The sequence below is a fragment of the Vombatus ursinus genome, unplaced genomic scaffold (genome assembly GCF_900497805.2).
Source record: "Vombatus ursinus unplaced genomic scaffold, bare-nosed wombat genome assembly UNPS02015255.1, whole genome shotgun sequence".
Lineage (NCBI taxonomy): Eukaryota > Metazoa > Chordata > Mammalia > Diprotodontia > Vombatidae > Vombatus > Vombatus ursinus.
In genome coordinates, this window is record NW_020955033.1 from 14,146,499 (window position 1) to 14,169,481 (window position 22,983).

The window sequence follows — 22,983 nt, forward strand, 5'->3', positions numbered from 1 at the left end:
TGGCCAATGTAACCCACAACTTTGAAAATGCAGAGTTCCAATGCTCTTTATTTTCTCATAGTGTCTTCATGTTTTTTCTCTGAGTATAGCATCTTTGCTGGATATGTCATTCTACTGGACTCTTTATTAGCCAATAGATGAAGAACATCTCCTACTGTGTGAGCAGCTCTGCTGCAAGGTATCCTGGCAAATGGAGGTAGAAGAAGAAAGATAAATCTTCTAACCCCAAGAGGCAAAGAATGATTCCCTTTCAAAAACTGGGTTCTTCTTCCATAACTATTTTTTTTCCAAAAGCTAGTTTTTGATTCCATAACTATCTCTCTTCTCAGCTACTAGATATCACACTTTTCAGAGCTGTCTTCTTCCTTGACTTGCTCCCTAAATACTGCTTTGTGTTTTTCTAAGAGACACCAGGAATGGGGGAGAGAGGTGGAACTAAGATGGCAGAGTGAAGCCAGCACTTTTGCTGAGCTTTCCCAATACACCCCTTGTACAACAATTTTTAAAAATGTACCCAACCAAATTCTGAATGGGAAAAAACAGGAAAAAATCATAGTGAATCATTTCCCAGGCATCCCAGGAAGCCACAGAGAGAGTTCTGTGGACAACATAGCAGTGGCTTACCAAGAACACAACACAGGTTATGGCAGCAGTAGTGGCACCAGGAGCAGCCCAGTACCCAGGGATGCTAAAAGGACTAAACACCTGATCAGAAAGAGAATCCTAGGGGATTCCTATAATAGGGAGTAGGAACAGGTGCCATCTGGCAGTTCTGTTGCCCATTACCTAATTCCCGATCATAGTTTCAGGGAAGAGAGGAGTGGTTGTGGTCATGAGAGAATAGGGGCCCTGCCTGGCTAAGGACCAGATCACAGACCAGGAGAGCCATGATCAGACTTTTCTGCAGATCACACCACTTTGGAACCACTGAAAACCTGAGGGCCCACATTGAGTTGTGAAAGCAGTTGAAGGACATAAAAGACAGATGCTTAGGCCAAACATCCTCATTCCCTACCACTAGAGGTGATCAGAGCCCAACTCTAATATAAAGTTCATAGTCAAGAAATAGACTGGAAAAATGAACAAACAACAACAACAAAAACAGCAACCACAATAATAAAAGAACCTGACTACAAAATGTTACTATGGTAACAGAGAAACTCAAGAAGAAGACAATGGCCTGAAAATATCTACAAGGAAAATCTCAATTAAAAATGCAGATTGGACAAAAGCCCAATAAGAATTCCTAGAAGAGCTAAAGAGACAGATAGAAAAAGAGCAAAAATCTTTGTAACAAAATAAGAGTGATAAAGGAAAAATTGGGAAAAGAAATAAGAGCTCTGCAAGAAAAACATGAAAAGAGAATTAACAGCCTGTTCAAAGGACCACAAAAATACCAAATAAAATAACATCTTAAAAATTAGAATCGAGGGGGCAGCTAGGTGGTGCAGTGGATAGAGCACAGGCCCTGAAGTCAGGAGGACCTGAGTTCAAATCCAGCCTCAGAACAATCACTTGACACTTACTAGCTGTGTGACTCTGGGCAAGTCACTTAACCCCAATTACCTAAAAAGGAAAAAAAAAACAATTAGAATCATTTAGGTGGAAGCTAATGACTCCCTAAGACAGCAAGAAACAGTAAAACAAAGTAAAAAGACTGGAAAAGTAGAAGAAAATGTGAAATGTATTATTGGAACAACAACTGACCTGGAAAATAGATAATTTAAGAATTATTAGACTGCTTAAAAGTGATGTTAAAAAAAGTTACTGTGGGAATAAAGAAGACCAGGATTCATCTTCAGAGGAGGATAATGAAGCAAAGAAACTCTTTTCTACCCCAAAGAGAAATAGTAAATGGTCACCTGCTCAAAAAGAATTCATAGAAGAACTTTAAAAAGACTTTAAAAATCAAATGAGAGAGATTGAAGAAAAACTAAAAAAAATCCACTGATCACTACCTGAAAGAGATTCTATGAGGAAAATCCACAGGAATATTATAGTCAAATTCTAAAACCTCCAGGTCAAGGATAAAATATTATGAGAAACCAGAAAAAAAATTTAAATCTAGCTGTGCCACAATTAGAATCACACAAGACCTAACAGTGGTGACACTAAAAGATTGCAGGTCTTGGAACACTATATACCAAAGAGCAAAAGAACTGGGGTTCTGGACAAAAATATCACACCCAGCAAAGCTAAGCATATTCTTGAATGAAAAAAAGGACATTTAATGAACTGTCAGACTTTTAGGACTTTGTTAAAAAAAATACAACCAGAACTTAATAGAAGATTTAACATATAAGAGCCAAGAGAAGTATAAAGTACATACCAAAGACTAATTACAAGGAACTCAATAAGGACAGATTGTTTACCTTTTACATATGCAAAATATAAAATGTATGTCTAAGACTGGTATTAGCAATTGAGTAGTTCATAAGAAAGACTGGGGTAGACCTGAGTATGATATGACTATAAAAAGTAAAACTGTTTAGGAGCAGCTAAAAAGAAGTAATTATCTTATACAGATAAGGGGCAAGAGGAAGAACCAATACAGAGGAATTAGATGTGAGGAGGAGGGCTGGTAACTCTGGAAACCTGCTTTCATCAGGAATGAGTTCAAGAGGAAACAATACATTTATATCTAGAAGAGTATAAAAGTCTTATAAATTCAGAAAGAAATAAAATGCTAAGCAGATAGGAAGGGTGAGAAGATAAAGAAGGGGCCTCTAGAGGGGAGGGTGAGGGAAATAGGTTAAAGGAGGGGTATGGAAGGGTGTTTAAATTTATGGGAATGGGAGGATAAGGGAGGGATCCTTGGGAGGATAAGGGATGGATCTTTAGATGGGAGGGTGAGGGAATAGGTTAAAGGGGATATAGAAGGATGTTTAGATTTATGGGAATGGGAAGATAAGGGAGGGGTCATTGGAGGAGGGGTAGGTTAAGCAATAGGGGGCAAGGTAGCAGATAGAAGTAAAATAGAGGAGTTAGGAGGGAAAGGAAATAAGAGATATGCATAAATGTAAAAACAAAGATCAGGAGTAGAATTTGATAGGGAAAGTGCATGTCTATACACGTATGTATTATATATGTAGTATGTGTATATATGTATATGTGTATATATATCTATATCTAAATATATCTGTGCTTAACTGTAGCTTTCTGGGGGGAGGGAGGAAGGGGGAAAAAGAACAAAGCAAAAAGTGCACAGCAAAGAAAGAAAGAAAACTTACAAGGAAGCAAAGAAAAGATGGACAGCTCTCAGTACAACACATAGTGTTTATTATATAGACTTTCTTGAAATAGAAATTTATTGCTATATATTTTGAATCCTCTTTTACATTCTGCTGTGAACATGACATTTTTTTCTTTTCTTATTTTGTATTTCAGTTTCAATATTTAAATTCATTATATGTTTCTTTTTCTTTTCTTATTGTGTATTTAAGTTTTAGTAATAAAAAGAAGAAAAAAAGAGAAAATTTGACATTCAAACATAAGACTGATAAAAAGCATAAAAAGTTAAACACAAGTGAAAAATTATAATGCATTTAAGATTAAACTGTTAAAATTTCTATATGGGAAAATGTTACACGTTACTGATAAGAACTATATCATTATGAGGGCAGTTAGGAGAGCATGGATGTGAGTCTATTATTTGGGAATGACATCAAAAGAAGAATGGAAAGATACAAAAGAGGGATGTATTGGGAAAAATGAAGGAAGTGAGGAAGAATAGAGAAAACTGTGTCATATAAAAGAGGCATGCAAAGAACAGTTTTTACAATGCAGGGGGGAAATAGGGTTGAGAGAGCTATTCTTGAACCTCACTTTCATATGATAGAAAATATCTATGTATATGTGTGTGTGCACATATATGTGTGTTATCATTACTAATATAGTCATAGACACACAGACATAGTTGGTTATGGAAATTCATCTTACCCAATAGGGAAGTAGGAAGAGAAGGGACTAAGAGAAAAAAGGAGTGATAAGAGGGAGGGTAGCTTAAAGGAAGTAGTGGTCAGAAGCAAAAGAGACTTTTGAGGAAAGGACAGGATAAAAAGAAAAGGATACAGAGAAGAGAATAGGATAGAGGGAAATATAAAGTTAGCAGTCATAAATATGAATGTGAAAGGGATGTACTCACTCATAAAATGGAAGTAAATAGCAGAATAGATTAAAAACCAGAATTCAACAATATCTTGTTTACAAAAGATATCTTTGAAACAGAAAGACACATACGGAATTAAAATAAGGGACTGTAACAGAATCTATTATGTTTCAATTGAGTAAAAAAGGCTGGATTAGCAATTATGATTTCAGACAAAACAAAGGCAGAAACAGACCTAATTAAAAGAGATTATCAGACAAACTGAATTTTACTCAATATAAATGTACCAATGGTATACCATCCACATTCCTGAAGAGAAAATTAAATGAGTTATAGGATGGAATAGAAAATAAAACTATACTAGTGGGGGACCTCAATTTGCCCCTTTCAGACCTGGATAAACCTAACCATAAAATAAATAAGAAAGAAGTTAAAGAAATGAATAAAATTTTAAAAAAGTTAAATATTATAGACTTCTTGAGAATATTGAATGAGAATAAAAAGGAGTATATTTAGTCTCAGTTATGTACAGCACCTTCAAAAAAAACTGACCACTTATTTGAGCATAAAAACCTCATAAAAAGGAGATATATGAAATTTACTCTTTTAAAAACCATAATAAATAAAAGTTACATTGGGAAAGAGTCTTTGAAGCATAGATTAAGAATTGGAAACTAAAAATATCATACTAAAAAATAAGTAGGTTAAAGAATAAATCTTAGAAATAATCAATAATTTCATTAAAGATAATGGCAACTATGAGGAAACACATCAAAATTTATGGGATTCAGACAAAGCAGTACTTGGGAAAAAATATATCTCTAAATGCTTATATCAGTAAGAGAGAGAAAGAGCAAATGAATGAATTGAGCATGCAACTTAAAATACTAGAAAAAGAACAAGTTAAAAATCCCCAAGTAAAACACCAAAATAGAAATCCTGAAAAGCAAAGATTAAAAAAATTGAAAGTTAGAGAAAAAACTTAATAAAACTTGAAACCATTTTTAATGGAAAAAAAACAATAAAATAGATAAACTATTGACTAATTTGATTAAAGGAAGAAGAAAATCAAATTATAAGCATCAAAAATGTAAGGGATGAATGCACAGCCAATGAAAATGAACTTAAAATAATTATTTGCCCAACTGTATGCTAATAAAACTAACCATCTAAATAAAATGAATATTTATGAAAACATAAAGTACTCAGACTGATAGAAGAGGGAAAAAACTCATTTTTAGAAAAAGAAATTGAACATGTCATAAATGAGCTCCCCTAGAAAAAAATCCCAGGACCAGATGGATTTACACATGAATTCTATCAAACATTAAAATAACAATTAATTCCAATATTACATAAACTATTTGAGAAAATAGGCAAAAGAGTTCTACCAAATTCCTTCTATGACTTAAATATGATTTTGACACCTAAACCAGGGACAGCCAAAATAGAGAAAGATAACTATAAACCATTTCCCCTAATGATTATTGATTCAAAAGAATTTAAATATAATACCAGCAAGTAAATTATGGTAATATATCACAAAGATTGCGTACTTTGACCAGGATGGATTTATACCAAGAACACAGGGCTGGTTCAATATTAGGAAAACTTTAAGCATAATTGAGTATATTAATAACAAAAGCAGCATAAATCATATGATTATATCAGTAGACACAGAAAAATCTTTTGACAAAATACAACACCCTTTCCTATTAAAAACACTAGAAAGCATAGGAATCATTGGAACTTTTATTAAAATGACAAGTAGTACCTATTTAAAACCAAGGACAAGCATTATCTCTAATGGGGATAAACTACAAGTTTTTCCAGTAAAAGCAAGGGTGAAGTCCACCACCATCATTATTATTGAATATTTTGTTAGAAATGCCAGCTATAGCAATGAGACAAGAAAATAAATTGAAGCAATAAGAATAGGTAAAGAGAAACCATCACTTTCTACATATGATGAGAACCCTGGAGAGTCAATTAAAAACTGAGTCAAAACAATGAACAACTTTAGCAAAGTTGTAGAATATAAAATAAACCCACACAAGTCATTAGTATTTCCAAATATTACCAACAAAACCCAGCAGGAAGAGATAGAAAGAGAAATTCCATTAAAAAATAACTACAAACAATAAAAAATACTTGTGGGCCTACCTGACAAGACATACAGGAACTATATGGACACAATTACAAAACACTCCACATAAATAAAGATAGATCTAAATAATTGGAGAAATAATAATCACTCATAGGTAGGCTGAGCCAATATAATAAAAATGACAATTCTACCTAAATTCACTTATTTATTCATTGCCATACCAATCAAACTACCAAAGAATTACTTTTTTAGAACTAGAAAAAATAATAAAATTCATCTGGGGGAACAAAAGGTCAAGAATATCAAGGGAATCAAGGGGATGGTTTCATAAAAACTTGGGAAGACATATGAACTGATGCAAAGTGAAATGAGCAGAACCAGGAAAACAATGTATGCAGTAACAGAGGTATTATAAGAATAATCAATTGTGAAAGACTCTAATTAATTAAATGGTCCATGACGATTCCAAAGACTTATCTTGAAAAATACTATCTACCTTCAGGTAGAGAACTAATACTCTCTGAATGCAAATTGAAGTGTAATTATTTTTCTCTTCATTTTTCTTTTTTTTGGGGGGGCGAGGAGGGGCAACAAGGCTAATATGGAAAAAATGTTTCACATAACTTCATATACACAATGGATATTGTATTTATTGCCTTCTCAATGGGTCAGGCAGGGGTTGAAGGGAGAGAGAATTTGAAACTGAAAATTTAAAAAAATTAATTAATTTTAAAAAAAGCATACCTCATGAATATTTTTTCCTCCAGGAGAACTTTTTTGATCACCAAACAAGCAGAAAGACAGACAAAAAACAAACAAAAATAAAATCTTTACATCTTCTTGTCTCTACTATCTGCCCCTTATCTGTAACTTCATTAACTGGACTAAAAAAAAAAATCAAGTGATTCAGGGTTTTCTGGATAGTTTTACTTTTTTTCCCCCCTCTATATCTCCCCTCATACCTCTATATCTCTATATCTATCTCATACCTCCCCTTCTCTCCATTCACATAGCCACCACCCTAATTCTGAATCTCATCACCTATCACCTAGAGTATTATAATAGCCTCCTCTTAATTGGACTCTCTGCCTTAAGTCTCACCCTACTCCAATTCCTCCATCACACAGCTGCCAAAGTGATTTTCCTAATGGATAGATCTAATCTTGTTGATTATGTCATCCCCACCCACTCCCAACACACAAGTATACAAAGTCATAAATCTAAAAGGTCCCTATTACTTCTAAAAGCAAATATAAATGCTTCTCTTTGGCATTTAATACATTCACAACATGGCCCCTTTCTATTTTTCAGATTTTCTTATGCACCCCTCCACTTACTCTATAACCGGTGTCGACGTGAATTTCCTTACACACATCTCTTCATCTCCCATCTCTTTGTCTTCATTGGCTTTCAAATGCTCTTCCTCCTAACTTTTCTTTATAGGCTTCCTATGAAAGCTTATAGAAACCTCCTTGGTTTACTTTCAGATTTAACTCAAGCATCACTTTATTCAGGAGGCCTTTCCTTTCCCTCTAAGGCTACCTTCTATTGATTCTATATTAATTATATATACACCCATTTATGTACACATTGTCTCCCTTGTTAGAATACAAGCTTCTTGATACAGAGACTCTTTGTTTTGCTTTTTATTTGTATCCCCAGCACTTAGCACAGTGCCTGACATGTAATTAGAACTTAATAAATGCTTGTTGATTAATTGAAGTAAGCCATTATATCATCTGTAAATAAAGATAATTTGACCTCCTCTGTGACTTTTTCCTATCCATTCTCTCCTTGCTTAAGCACATTTCTTGGTTTACTTCATTTCCCACCTCTCCTCTACTTTTCCCTAAACTTCCCTTGCATAAGCTCAGATATTAGTGAAATTCATGTGATTCTCTCCCATTACAAAAAAAGCTTCTCTCTCTCTCTCTCTCTCTCTCTCTCTCTCTCTCTCTCATGAACAGACATATTTTCTCTTTTTTGCCTTTATGATGATAGGCTTCAAAAGGGGGCAATAGTCTTTTTTCTCTCTTTAAAGACATACACAATTTGATCACCATTTAATTCATTCTTATTATCTGTTATCTAAACTTGTTTGTTTGCCTTTCTACATTTCTTTTGTCTCATGTTTGTCTTTCAAAGATTCTTTCCAGTAAGACAATTGGGAAAACAATATACACAATATAAATGAAAAGAAAAAAATGCAGTGCTGTAATTATCTTATACAAGATTGATTTTAGAGAAGAGTTGAGAAAACATACCTTCTCCTTTTTGAAGAGGTGAGGTGCTATCGGTATAGAATGCTTTATGCATGCCTAGAGAAAATGGATGTGATGAACTGTTTTGCTCAATTGCTTTTTTTCTTACTTTTTAGAAATTTCTGTTACAAGTGATCTTTCCTAGGGAAGAAGGAGGAAGGATATATTCAGAAATGAAGGTATTGAAAAAACAGCATATCAATGAAAATGAGATTTTTGCTTTTTTGAAAGTCAAATAGAGAAACGGGGAGGAAGGAAGGAAGGAAAGAAGGAAAGAGTTAAAATCCATCAACAAACATGTATTGAGTGTCAACTCCATGCCTCTGTATACTGTGCTAAGTACTTAGGATACAAGTACTCAAAAAACGAAAATAACCTTTAATCACAAGGATCTTACATTCTAATGGGGAAGACATCAAGTACCTATATGAGTATTGGTACCTTTCATGTCTTCGTCATTTTACTAGAAGTCCACATAATTTGTTTTATCTTTTTATATATCGTCTAGTACAATGCCTTGCACAAAAGGTGTGCTTAATAAATCTGTATTGAACTGAGTAGCATATTCCCTCCAAACATTATAATAGCCTTGTGGAAATTTGAAATTTAAATTCTTATATTTAGGAAAGGCAGAATATAATGTAACTGAAATGCACTGGACTTGGAGTTAGCATTAGGTCACAATCCCAGTTCCAACACACACCAGCTGTGTGAACATGCATCATTCAGTAACTTCACCTTTCTGTTGGTCTACTTAGATAATATAACATGCATTAGAGTCCTAAGTCCACTCCAGCTCCAATCACTCCATGCATCAATCAACAAGCTTCTGTCTTGTGCCAAGAACTATGCTAGATGCTGGTAATATAAAGAAAATCCCAGAATCATCCCTTGTGAAGAAGTTACATTATAACGGAGAAGACAACAGCTACAATAATGGGTATATGGAAGATGCATGCAATGTAGATTCTAGGTAACTTTAGAGGTGAAGCTGGGGGGACTGAGAAAGACTTCTGGAAGGAACTGATTCTTGAGTTGGTGCTTAAAGGAAGCCAGAGATTCTAGGAGGTTAAGGTATGGATGGAGAGCATCTCTAGAATGTGATGTAGCCAGAGCAAAGGCATAGAAACAAAAGATATGGTGTCTTGTATGAGAAACAGCAAGTAGACCAGTAGAGCTAGATACTAGGGGTATGTAAGCAGACCAGAAAGATAGGAAGAGGCCAAGGTGTGAAAAGTTTTACATTCCAATAAGAGTTCATAATTGCACTTTTAAGCAATTGGGAACCAGGGGAATTTATTGCATGTGTGTGTGTGTGTGTGTGTGTGTGTGTGTGTGTGTGTGTGAGGGGTTGATTGACATGGTCATATCTACTCTTTGGGAAAGTCACTTTGGGAGTTCTGTGCAGAGTGAATTGGAGTGTGGAGAGATTTGAGTTTGGGAGATGAATTAAAAGGCTATTGAAAGGTGATAATCCAGGTGAGAGATGATGAGAGCCTGAACCAGGGTGGTGGCTGTGTAAGTGGAGAAAAGGGGAGGTAAATGAAAGATATTTTGGAGATACACATGGCAATATTTTGCAGCTGATTGGCTATTTAGGGTCAGCAAGAGTGTGGTGTCAAGGAAAATATCAAGGTTTTGAACCCGAGTGACTGGAGGGATGATGGTACTTCCACAAAATTAAGAAAGTTTGGAAGATGGGTATGTTTTGGGTAAAAACATAATGCATTCTGTTTGTACACATTAAGTTTGAGATACTTAGAGTAATACTGTTTGAAAATCCAGTCAGTCAATAATAAACATTTATTAAGCACTCACTATGTGCAAAGCACTGTGCTAAGTACTGGGGATACAAAGAAAGGCAACCCCCCCCAAAAAAAAACCCCAAACCAAAATAAAACATAGTTATTGCTCTCAAGTAGCTCACAGTCTAATGGAGCAGACAATATGTAAACAACCATCTACAAGATACATACAAGATAAATACTTATCTGTTTACATGTTGTTTAACAAGACGTAAACAAATATCTACAAGCTACACACAAGATAAATAAACCGCAGAGAAAAGTCATTAGCATGATCAGGAAAGGCTTCTGGCAGAAGATGGGATTTTATCTGGCATTTGAAGGAAGCAAAGGAAGTCAAGAAACCTGAGATGAGGAAGAGAATTACCAGCATGGGGGACAGACAGGGAAAATGTCTAGATTTGGAAGACAGAGTGTCTTATTCAAGCAATAGCAAGAAAGCCAGTGTTACCAGATCATAGTGTGTGTGTGTGTGTGTGTGTGTGTGTGTGTGTGTGTGTGAGAGAGAGAGAGAGAGAGAGAGAGAGAGAGAGTGAGAGAAAGAGAGAGAGAAAGAGAAAGAGAAAGAGAAAGAGAAAGAGAAAGAGAAAGAGAGAGGCAGAGAGTTGGGTGTAAGGAGTAAAAGAATTGGAAAGGTTGTGAAGGGGTTTTGTGATACTAGTGTGCAATTATAAGGTTAGGACAAAGTGTGAATGTTTTGTTGCTTCTTTGATCAACTATCTTGGTCAAAAAACTTTCCAGCTTTAATCCACTTAAACTCTGAAATAAATATATCTCATCAAAGAATAAATAAGTTAACATATGTAAAGCACTTTACAAACCTTAAAGTGTCATGCAAATGCTATTATTATTGTTGTTGTTATAATTGATCTAGAGATGATGTTCAAAAATCATATTAATAAAAAGTGAACCTAATATTACTGATATCATGAAAGTACCATTATAATTAGCAATCAGAAAGATGATACAATGGAAACAATAGGTTTGGAACCAGAGAATTTAGCTCTGACATTTTTTATCTGTATGATCTTCGGTAAATCCCGTAAGCTCTCTAGGCTTCAATTCCTCATGTGGAAAACAAGAGTATTTCACAAAAAGGGTTTCTGAGATCCCTGATAGTTATAGAGTGAGGAGCCTACCATTGACCATATCATATCTGAAACATGACTGACATTTCAGCAAACAGTCATGAATTTCAGTTGGAAATGCTTCCCTCAGTTCTGACAAATCTTTTTTTAAAAAGTAGATTATTAGACATTCTCTGAATTTAGCATTCTATCTACACCCTCAGTGCATTTGGTCATACAGTCTCCCATTTGAGGAATACCCTCCTCCATCATTACCACTTTTCAGAATCCCCATCTTCAAGATGCATCTCAGTTGTTAGCTCTTTTGTGAAGCTCTGCCTGATTAGTCCAATTGTTAATGAGTTCCCCTTCTTATAGACTTGTATTGACTTATCTGTTTACATGTTGTATGCCTTGGGTACATGAATTCTTAACTGTAAATCTTTTTTTAAAATTGATAATTTATTTCAATCTATTGGCTTCCTCTGTAATCCTATATATTTTCTTTTATGATTTTAAAAACACTATTTTGAGAAGGGGTCCATAGGCTTCAATAGACTGCCAAAGAGATCTGTGACCTCCGAAAGAACCCCTGCCACAGTAGAATATAAGGTCCCAATAGAATGTAATGGTAGTTTGTTTTTTTTTTTGTCTTGGTATTACCTCATGATTACAATGCTTTCTGTTTATTTGGTAATGAAAAAGTATCTATTGAATAGAGTAGAGTTTAATTAAAAAAGCTAGTCATAAAAACTTATTCCTAATTGTAACTTAATACCATTTTAATAAAGTGAGAAATTTTATGAATTTCTTTAACTTTGACATGATGTCAATTTTGACTCACCAGATTGAGACTATTTCATATTTATGAATGGAAACACTAGACACCAGAACAATTGGTACCTGTTTAACAAATTGCTGACCTGCCTAATCCAACACTTTTAAGGTCTTCAGGATAAATTAGCATTTTTTTCCCTCATAGTATAAAGCAGATACTGTGCTATTCTCTCAAACTCATGTTCTTGCTTCTATTACTGGAGTATATCTTCAGTCAAGTATGACTAATTGAAAATAAGGGGCCATCCTTCACCAAGGAAAGGGTGGATTGTTTTAACAGAGTATTGTTCATCTTGCTCAGTTGAAAGACGGTCTAACTAGATGATTATTTTAGAATTTTAAATTCTTCATTCATGCCTGTGAGTCACAGGAGGGAGTTCATGGGTGTGGTCTTCTCACACCCCAAAATGTGAGGAGAAAAGAAAGCACATGATGATCCAATTGTATAATGATCTTAGGGATTTAGCAATAATGATCAGATTTTGTGTTATGTGGGTATTTTAATCTTCATAGGCATCAACAATTGGGGAAGTAAAGGTACATGGGAGAATTAGCTAAGGGAGATGATCAACTCAGAATCAAGGTGGACTTGCAGGAGATTGAATTTCCTACTTTACCAGAAATCCAAGACAATTTTCTTTAACTGTTTTCAGTTGGAGTTGGCTCTCCAGCAAGATCCTGCCTGGGTGATCTTGGACCAATCATTTACCCTCTCAAAGCCACAATTTCATCATCCATAAATTGAGGAAGTTGGACTAGATAACCTCTAAGGTAACCTTGCAGGTCTAAAAGTCATGATCCCAAAAAGAAGATATTACAATATTTGTTTTTTTTCCATCCTTTGAAATTCTTAGGATGTTATGTTACATTCCTGTCCAATTAGTTTCCACACACAAGCAAACAGGAAATAATCTTGCCCTTAACAGAATTGTTAGCATAGAAGTTTAAGTTTTAGGGGTAGGGACTGGATCTATGATTTCTGTGCTGAGGCAACTCCTGAATGAGAAAATTTCTTTTACCAATGCATATGGACACTTTATCTACAATTTATAGTTTTAGAGAGTTACTTCAGTTATTGAGAGGTCTAATGACTTAGTAGGGGTTGTGTAGACTTTATGTGTCAGAATCTGAACTTGAACTCAGGTCCTTCAGTCCATGAGGTCAGCTCTCTAACTACTATCCTACACTACCTGAAGTAAATCTCTTCATCTCTATCCCTCAAATCTCTCTTTGTAAACTAACATAAGTACCCTGATCTATTAAATTAAACACATTTTAATTAGATGCCAAGTTTGTGCAAGGCATTGTGATATATACTGAAGCTACAAAAAAAAAAAATTAAAAAGGACTTCCCTTCCAGAAGTTTACATTCTATGGTCATAACAGATGGCATATGGTGTTTAGAATTTTGTAGGAATGTTCTGTAAATGGGGAAAAATTATGGTTTCTTCCTTGAATCTGAAATAAGGTCATCTAAGAGTTGCTGTTTCACTCCGTCCCTCCCCCCCCCAAAATCTTACAGCATTTATAGCACATTTTCACTATCAGTTCTGATGCAAAACACTGAACTCTGGAACTTCAATAAAGTTTTCAAGCATCGTAATTAAATATTTTATTTTTCCCAATTACATGTGAAACAATCTTAATATTCATTTTTTAAAAATTTGAGTTCTAAATTTTCTATTTCCCTCCCTCCCCTCCTTTAGGTGGTAAGCAATTTCATATAGGTTATATGTGTGCAGTCATTGAGCATAATATTATTAAACATAAAGACTCAGACATATTTACACTTGTACTTGGTGCAATGCACCTACTGGGTAAGAAATTCAAATTGAAGTTCAACAAACATCGATTAGGTACCTACTCTGTGTAGTGCACTGTGTTGGGAGTTGGGAATGCAAAGATGAAAAACAAAATCATCTCTGATCTTGAGGAGCATACAGTTCAGTAATGGGCTAAGCCATAAAAGAAAACAACTAGAATATCACTAAGAAAATGATTATGTGGATAGGAACAGCCAAGCAAAATTGCCTAAGAGAGTCAAAGAAGGGGAAATTGCTTCTATTAGGGGCATCTGGGAAGGCTTCATGGAAGACTGTGTAGGAACATAGCTTTAAAGCTGAGCCTGGATAACTGAGGAGGAGCAGGTTTTGGAGAGAAGCTGAGCAGTAGATGAAGATGAAGTCTAGAAGTTGTGTGACTTCCCTAGGGTTATATTGGTAGTTAGTGGAAGAGCTGTCATCCACACTCAGTTCCATCTATTCCATTATATAACATGGGTCTCGAAAGTGGCAAAAAATATCAAAGGCCAGATGTGGATGGGAATGGGATGTGGGAAACTATTTTATGCATCAGAGATAATGTACTCAAGGATAAAAAATAGGGAGAGGCCAAGAAAGATGATGGAATAGTAAACAGTCAAATCTGACCAAAGGCCAGAGTGTGTTAAGGGGAGTTGGCTAGGCAGATTAGAATCAGTTTATGGAGGGCTTTGAATGACAGTCCAAGGAATTTGTGTTTTGTCTTGTAGATAGTGGACAGTCACAAATGTTTTTGAGCCACAGAGTGAGAGTAGTCAGATCAGTGGATTGGAAAGATTATTTTCATAGTTGTGTGAAGGTGAATTGGACAAGAGAGAAACTGGAGGCAGGAAGGCCAATTAGAAGGTGAGCTGAAAGGTACTGAGATCTTGAAGTAGGGTATTGACAGTGAAGTGGAAAGGAGATATATTTTTCCAGTAGATTCGATGGGATTTTACAAATGATTGAAGATGGATAATGAAGGAGGGTAGTCAAGAATGCCTAGATGACTGGAAGGAGGGTTAAGCATTGGAGAAAAGATGATCAGCCTAGAAACATGCTGATTTTGAAGTGCTAAAAGAATATCCATATGGAGCTATCCAGCATGCAGTTGTAAAGCAGAACTACAGCTCAGGGGAGACATTGGAGCTGGAGAGTAGGATTTATCTTCATAGAGTGGTGATTGAAGCAATAGGACAAGATGAGATTAAAGGAGAGAAATTATGGAGACAAGAGAAAGGGGTTAAACACGGAGCTTTGGGAAATACTCATACTCAGAGGATGGGAAAAGAAGACAATGAAGAAGGCAAAACAAATAGTCGAAGAAGTAGGATGGGAAAAAAGGATAGATAAAAGTCATGGCAGTCACAAGAAGGTAGAGTATGAAGTAAGAAGGGACAGATGAAGGTGTTAAATGCTGAAAAGTCAAGGGGGATAAGGACTAAGGAGAAGCCACTGGATTTGGAAATTAGGAGAACAATGGTGACCTTGGAGGGAATAGTTTCAGGAATATTAGTGGGAAGGAAACCACACTGCAACCAGTTGATGAATAAGTGGCAGCTAGGTGGTGCAATAGATAGAGTGCTGGTCTCTGAGTCAGAAATATCTAAGTTTAAATCCTGTATGTGAATTTTATTGATTGTATAATCCTAGATAGGTTACTTCTCTTAGCCTCAGTTTCTTAATCTGTAAAATGGAAATGATGATGGTAGCACCTAGCTCACAGGGCTGTGGTGAGAATTAAGTGAGGTGACACTTTGTAAACCTTAAGTACAATACTAAATGATGGTGATAGTGATGGTGATGGTGGTGGTGGTGGTGGTGGTGGTGATGCTGCTGCTGCTGCTGCTTATGTGGTTGGTGTGGAAAAAATGAACAAGTATAGATTTCTCTTTCTGGTTTAGCAGTTAGATAGATGAACTTTCCAAAATAGAAAAACATAGAGGAATACCAGAGTCTAGAAAAGATGGCTGTTTTTTTTCTTCTTGAGGTTAAGGCAAGATTGAGCATATTTATTGGAATAAAGGAAGAAGATAGTAGACAGAGATTGAAGATGCAAGAAGAGAGGTAGGGGATGATTGATGGAACAGTGGAAAACTGACTCAGAAATAATTACACATTTGTAGCAAAGTATAGAAGAGTCAGCTTGGTGTGGTAAAAAAAGACCTAGATTGAGAATCAGAAGACTTGGGTTCTGGTCCATGCTGTTCTATAAACTGAGGCAGCTGGTGTAGCAATGGATAGAAAGATCGACTTGGAGTAAGGAAGACTTGAGTTTGAATCCTGCTTCAGACATTTATTAGCTATGTGACCTTAGGCAAATCATTTAACCTATCTCAGCCTCAGTTTTCTTATCTATAGAAGTGATAATAATAACTAACACCTATCTCCCCACATTGTTATGAATATCAAATGAAAAAATGTATGTAAAACACTGAAAATTGTAAAGTGCTATGAAAATGCTAGCTATTATTATTATAAATCAGGTTATGACCTTGAGAAAGTCACTTCTTCACAAGTAACTTTACCTCTTTACCTTTCTGGGATTTCGTGGTAAACCACCTTACAACAATATTCTTTAACAAAACAAAATTTCCAACCTTGTTAGTATCCCACTTGTATTTTATGCACCAAAATTTTTCAATATCCAAAGAATACAAATTCTATCTTCTTTATTTAATATTTTATATATGATGCTAGATCTCACACTGAAGTCTAAACGTGAAATTCTGAATATTAAAACTAAAGTCTGCCCTTGACTTTCTATAAACCAGGCAAATGAATCCCCAAATATCTTTTTTTTCCTTGTTGCCTTCTCAATTTTAATTGAAGAAATATCATTCAATTCAGTTATTTTTTGAGCTATAAAAGGCAAAATGGCTTTGTGGATAGAGGGCCAACTGTTGAGTTAGGAAGATTTGGGTTCAAATGCTGGCTCTAAGACATAGTTGCTGTATGACCATGGGTGAGCCACAACTTCTTAATTCTCCAGACTGTTCATCATAAATAGAGCATAATCTATGCAGAAGAGAATTACACAATATTATTCAAAATCTGAGGAGAGAATAGTTATTTCTGGCCAGAGGAAACAAGGAAAACTTCATGGAGGAGGTAGTGTTTGATTTTGGCCTTAGAAAATATGCAGAATTTCAGTAGCCAGAGATACTTCAGGCTAAGAAAGGTATTCCAACAGTATTTCCAGAACCTGCCTGGGCTAAATGTTAGACTCTTAATAGATAATTAAAAATTATGCCTTCAAATGGCCTACAAAAAATAATCTGCTTTTTACTGCTTTTTAAATTTTCACCTAACAAATATAATTAAATATAATATAATTGTAGCAAATACAATTCAACGTATTTTTTTTTCTGTGTCAAGTGTTTAGTATGAGCAAAGGTACAGAGGTGGGAAATTGTGAAGCTGTTATGGTTAATATATTGCCTAACAATAGCTAACATTTAAATAGCTCTTTATGTTTTGCAAAATGCATTGTCTAACTTTATCTTTACAACAATCTTGTGAAATTGATGTTATTGTTACCTCCAGTTTATAAGCAAAGAAATGGAGACACACAGAGGTTACATGACTTATGCAGAGTCACATAGCTATTAAGTGTCTAAGGCAAAATTTGAGCTCGTCTTGTAGTCTTCAAGCCTGGCCATCTCTTCACTACATCACCTAGTAGCTTTCAGAATGGACTAATATTGTGGAGTCTTTAATACTGGGCAAAATAATTTGGACTTTATTCAGTAAGCAATAGAGTGTCATGGTAGTATTTTGAGTAGAGTGATATGGTCAGTTATGCATGTAAGGAATATGAATCTCTCAGCTGTGAGAAACATAATTGGAGTAGGGAGAAAGGAGGCAGAAAGACTGGTTAGGAAGCTATTGCAATAGTCTAGGCAAGTAGTAATGAGGGTTTATACTAGGGTGGTGGCAGTGGGAATAGAAATGAGGGGGTGGGTGTGGGAGATATTGTAGAGATAGTATTGACACAATTTGGCAACTGTTCAGATATGGGAAGTGAGTAACTGGGAAGAGTCAAAGATAACACCCAGGTTTGGAATAAGGGACTGGTGAATGGTAGTACCACCTACAGGAACAGGGAAATCAGAAGGAAGAAGGAACTTTCAGAAAAGACAGAAAATTCACTTGTAGATAGGCTTTGAGACTTTGATCCAGAAATAATAAAGCTGCATATATTAAGATGTCAAAATAGCTTCTGACAGGCAGTGTTCAAAAACTGAGAGGGAAGTTTTTTAGAAATCTGAAATTTCTACAGCAGGAGTTGGCAAAATATATCACATTGGGGAGTTGTGGCTGATTGCATGGTCAGGGCTGGTACTGGGCAAAATTATGAAGAGGACAAAATTTGCATTTGGTGACCTTCTGCTTCCTTGATCTTGTCCCCCATTTCTTTCTTTCTGCCACTCTCTTCCATTTTTGCATCCCCTGATTCCCTAGGTCAATATTCTGTGCAGTTCTTGTTTTCAGTTGGTTGTAAATTAATCTCTACTGAGATGTTAACTGATAATTGAAGTATTTGCTAATAACAATTCAATGTAACTGGTCCTAAATGAATTTGCATTTTAACATGGTTGTAGATGGCTGCTGCTACCTGTCACCCTCCTCATCTCCTCTACCATCTTAGATTTCTGAAAGCCTGAGGCTGTCATGCTACTCATCAGAGAGGTTTTGTGTTTGTGTACTTATGAGCTCCTGTGGGGGGGGGGGGGTCACGGGGAGAAGGGGATAATGCATTCTGTGAGTGACTGCTGCCTGCAAAGCCTCCCTTTGTAATGCATTTCAAAGGGAATGAATAAACATAGGTTTGGTTGAAGACTAGGCAGGCCAACTTTGCAAGGTTTCCTCCTCGTTCTCTTCTTCATAGGGAATGTGGAAAGCACTTGGGTAAAACAATGGGGGAAGTACTCAGTAGCTGGTCTGAGCTCTGAGCCAGCTGTAACATGACTTGCCTAAACATGAAATCAAGTTTTCTTTACTCTGGTTATTCTACTATGGAACATAGATTGTAAATATAAGGTATCCCAAAAATCTTAGTCTAGTGATTCCAGGTTTAAGGTTTAATAGCTTAAAACTAAACTAAGACTTTTGGGACACCCTGGATATTCTGAATCTACTTATTGGCCAACATATTGTATCCCTCTCCCCCAAAATTACAACCAAGATGAGGACTATTTCACACAAATTAGATATACCAAAAAAAAAATGACTACAAATAAAATGGGGGGAACATTAGTGATTATTGAAGGCAGGGATTGTTTCATTTTTGCATTTTTATCCTGTAAGCTAAAACAGTGTCTAGCATATGGTAGGCACTTGATAAATGCTTGTTGACTGTTTTGTTTGATTGATAGATAGGTCAGATATTACCGGATATAGTCACATTTTTCAATCTATGTAAATCCATAATGGCTACCTACTTGGAAGATTAAAAAACATTATTGATGAGGTTGGAATCTGAGCCCCAGAAAGGAAAAACTCTGGCCCTGATGGAGTTGGAATCTGCCCCAGAAAGGAAAAACTCTGGCCCCAGACCATTTCCCACCCTTGGTAATTCTAATCTCATGGATACCCAGTTTCCCCTCCATTGTCTTGCCTCCCTATGGCCCCTGGCCATTTCTCACCCTTGGTCCCACCTAGGCTCCATTTCCCACCCTTGGGAATTCTATTACCTCATGGACTACTTGGCCACTAGATCCCTCCCACAGTCTTACTGTATATAAGGTCCATCTTGTCTCCATTAAGATGCGCAGATTTTTACAATCTAGCCAATAGCCAATAGATGCTCATATTCCTTAAGAGTCTAGCTAATATGGTGAATATTCAATAAACCTTGTTTTTGGCTGCAAGAAGGCTTGGGTAGAATTCTTTCGGGCAGGACCCAGGTATCGTGATTTTGGGATTCCAGGATACTTAACTTCTAGACCGAATCAATTATGACTTATTTAGAGGCAGCCAGATAATGCAGTGGATAGAGTGTTGCCTCTAGAGTTGTGAATACCTGAGTTCAAATCCAGCCTCACATACTTTCTAGTTATATGACTGGGAAGTCACTTAGCCTCTGTCTTTCTCAATTTCTTGATCTCTGAAATGGGGATAATAATAACACCTACCTCCCAGGATTATTGTGAGGATAAAATGAGATAATATTTATAAAGCACTTCGCAAACCTTAAATATCTATGGAAATACTAGCTATTCATGAGTATTGGGAATATCGAAGATATCAAATTATTTTGAAATTATTTTTAAAATTGACTCCATATCTCTTCTTTAGCTATTAAATAAACATATTTCAAATTTTGTGTTTTGTGGTACTAGAAATTGCAGTTTGGTTGCTAATGAAATGTTAACAAGATCTATAAAATGCGTTCTATGCCATCTTTAGGTTTGAAATTTCAATTATAGTCTAAGGACAATTACTTAATTCTTACACAAAAGAGCAACTAGCACTTTAGATTTACTGCTTCACAAAAAATGGGCCCTGAATTTACTCCCAATGTTACTGTGAAAATGTAATTATGTGCATACACATCACCTCTAATTAACAGCCTGGGACTTTTTATGACATTTTACCAACTACTATGGAATGAATTATGTACAGATATAAAAAGGTTGGCATGCACTCAACTCCCTCTATTTGCCTGTTTGACTTCATTGTCTCTGTTGAACGATTTAATCCATATTCCTAAAAATAGGTTAATTTTAGACAGTAGTATATTTTCTGTTTTATAGTTATAGAAATGTAACCACTTCAAATATCCTAGCTGCTGCAAACCTAATAATTCACTATGTGTTAATTTAGACTGAAGGTGCAATTACTGCCTAAATACCACATAAACTTGATGAAAATGACTTAAGAAAAACAATAGAAGATTTTTTAGAAATCCAAACTAAAGCACTATGTGGTCTCCCTGGTCCATCTTTTAATCATTTGGGGAGCATGAAAGGAATGTAGTCTGAATTTTCTTTTCTTCTATATTAGTTTTAGATGAGCTGGGTCCTGTGTTGAAAAAGAAGAGAAAGACTTGTTGTTCAGTTGTGTCCAGTTCTTTGTGACCCAATTTGGGATTTTCTTGACAAAGATAACTGGAGTGATTTTCCATTTCCTTCTCCAGCTCATTTTATAGATGAGGAAACTGAGGCAAACAGGGGTAAGTGACTTGTTCTGGGTTACACAGCCAACTTTAAACTCAGGAAGATGAGTTTTCTTGGCTCTAGGCACTTCCTGACCCTATCCACTGCACCACCTAGATGTCCAGAAGAGGTGAACAGAGAGCTGGAATTGATTTAGAGAAATTTCAAAGATTCCCCCCAAATATTTTAACAGTGTTATTATATGGCAGCAAGACCTGAAAGACCAATGCCTCTGAAGAACTAATAAGAATAATGATAGCTAGTATTTACATAGCACTTTAAGTTTTGCAAAGCACTTTTCAAATATTGTCTCATTTTACCCTCACAACAACCATGTGAGGTGTTATTATTGTCCCCATTCTGTAGATGAAGAAATAGAGGCAATCAGAGATTAAGTGACTTACTCAGGTTTACAAGGCCATAAGACAGTTAGGATTTGAATTCAGGTCTTCCTGATTCCAGGTCCAATGCTCTGTCTAGAATACCTAGCCATCACACAGAGATCAATGCAAAGGTATATGGTTGGTGTGAATGAGATGCAACATGAGGAGCTCCAAAGAACAGCAGTAAGGATGTTATTAAGGAATTATACGACAGAAAGAAAAGATGGTCTGGTCACAGGATGAGAGTGAAAGCTAACAGAGAGAAGACCAGAATACTATTAGCTTCTTAATGTTGGGAAAAGTGAGGTGACTCCCCCACCCCGAATGAACTTGTGGGAGGCTGTGGACCAAAGTCACAAAAAGTGAGCAGGTGTGTGGGTTGGGATTGAAATTAATAGGACGGTACTCAAATCAATGAAACTTCAGGTCCATCTGAATATTTATTTACAAATGAGTATGTCATACCTTCATGCCTGTCTACACAAAACTATTAAGTGGGAGAAGCTTTAACTTATCCAGGGAATTGGGGCTATGTAGACATGCACTTTGCATAAAAAAGGTTGTAATATTCATTTGGACAATAAAATGAAAATGTTTTTAACTTTCCTCAGATTGGATTTGGAGTTGGAGTGCTGGATTCAATAACCGTAATTCAAAAATACTTATTAGGAGGTTTTTGTGGGCATATCATTCTAAAGAAAAACTGCAACTTTAAAGATCTGACAATCACGGGACATAGAGCTAGAGAGAAACTAAGAGACTGAGAACAAGTACATATAGATGTACATCTGGACTTGTATACATATACGTTGATATGTGTCTGGATTTGTACTTTAAGATACATGTCTGTACTTTTAGACACAAATGTCTAGATACATGTTTAGACTTGTGTACACATGCACGTAGACACATCTGGACACATGCACGTAGACACATCTGGACACATGTCCAGATGCATAACTGGACATGTGTACACTAGTCTAGACAAGCATGTACAAGGTGTCACCAAGCAAGACAAACATGTAAATTGTTCACTAATCTCCCTCACCCACTCTTTCCTCCCCACCCATGTGCATTGTCTCCTGCCCTCTTTCTGCTTACCAGGATTCAGATCACAGGGAAGGTGTATTTGAAGAATTTGTGTGGGTGTCTAAAGAAATATGAGCTAGGCCAAGAGACATTCTATCTTCCTCCAAATATGCTGCAAATGAATGTCCATCTGAATTATTTCTAACAGCACCTAGGCTTTTTTCTCAATATAACCTGTTCATCTGAGTGATAATGCTAATTTGTGTTTCTGTAGCTACCTTCTTCAAATTACTCATAGTGCTTTTAATATTCTCTCAATCATTTTAACAAGCAAGAACATGATTAATCAAATAGAGGGAACTTCAGGCACCATGGGAGATAGTTTCATATGGGAGAACCATCTGGCATCCTTCAATCATACCATGCT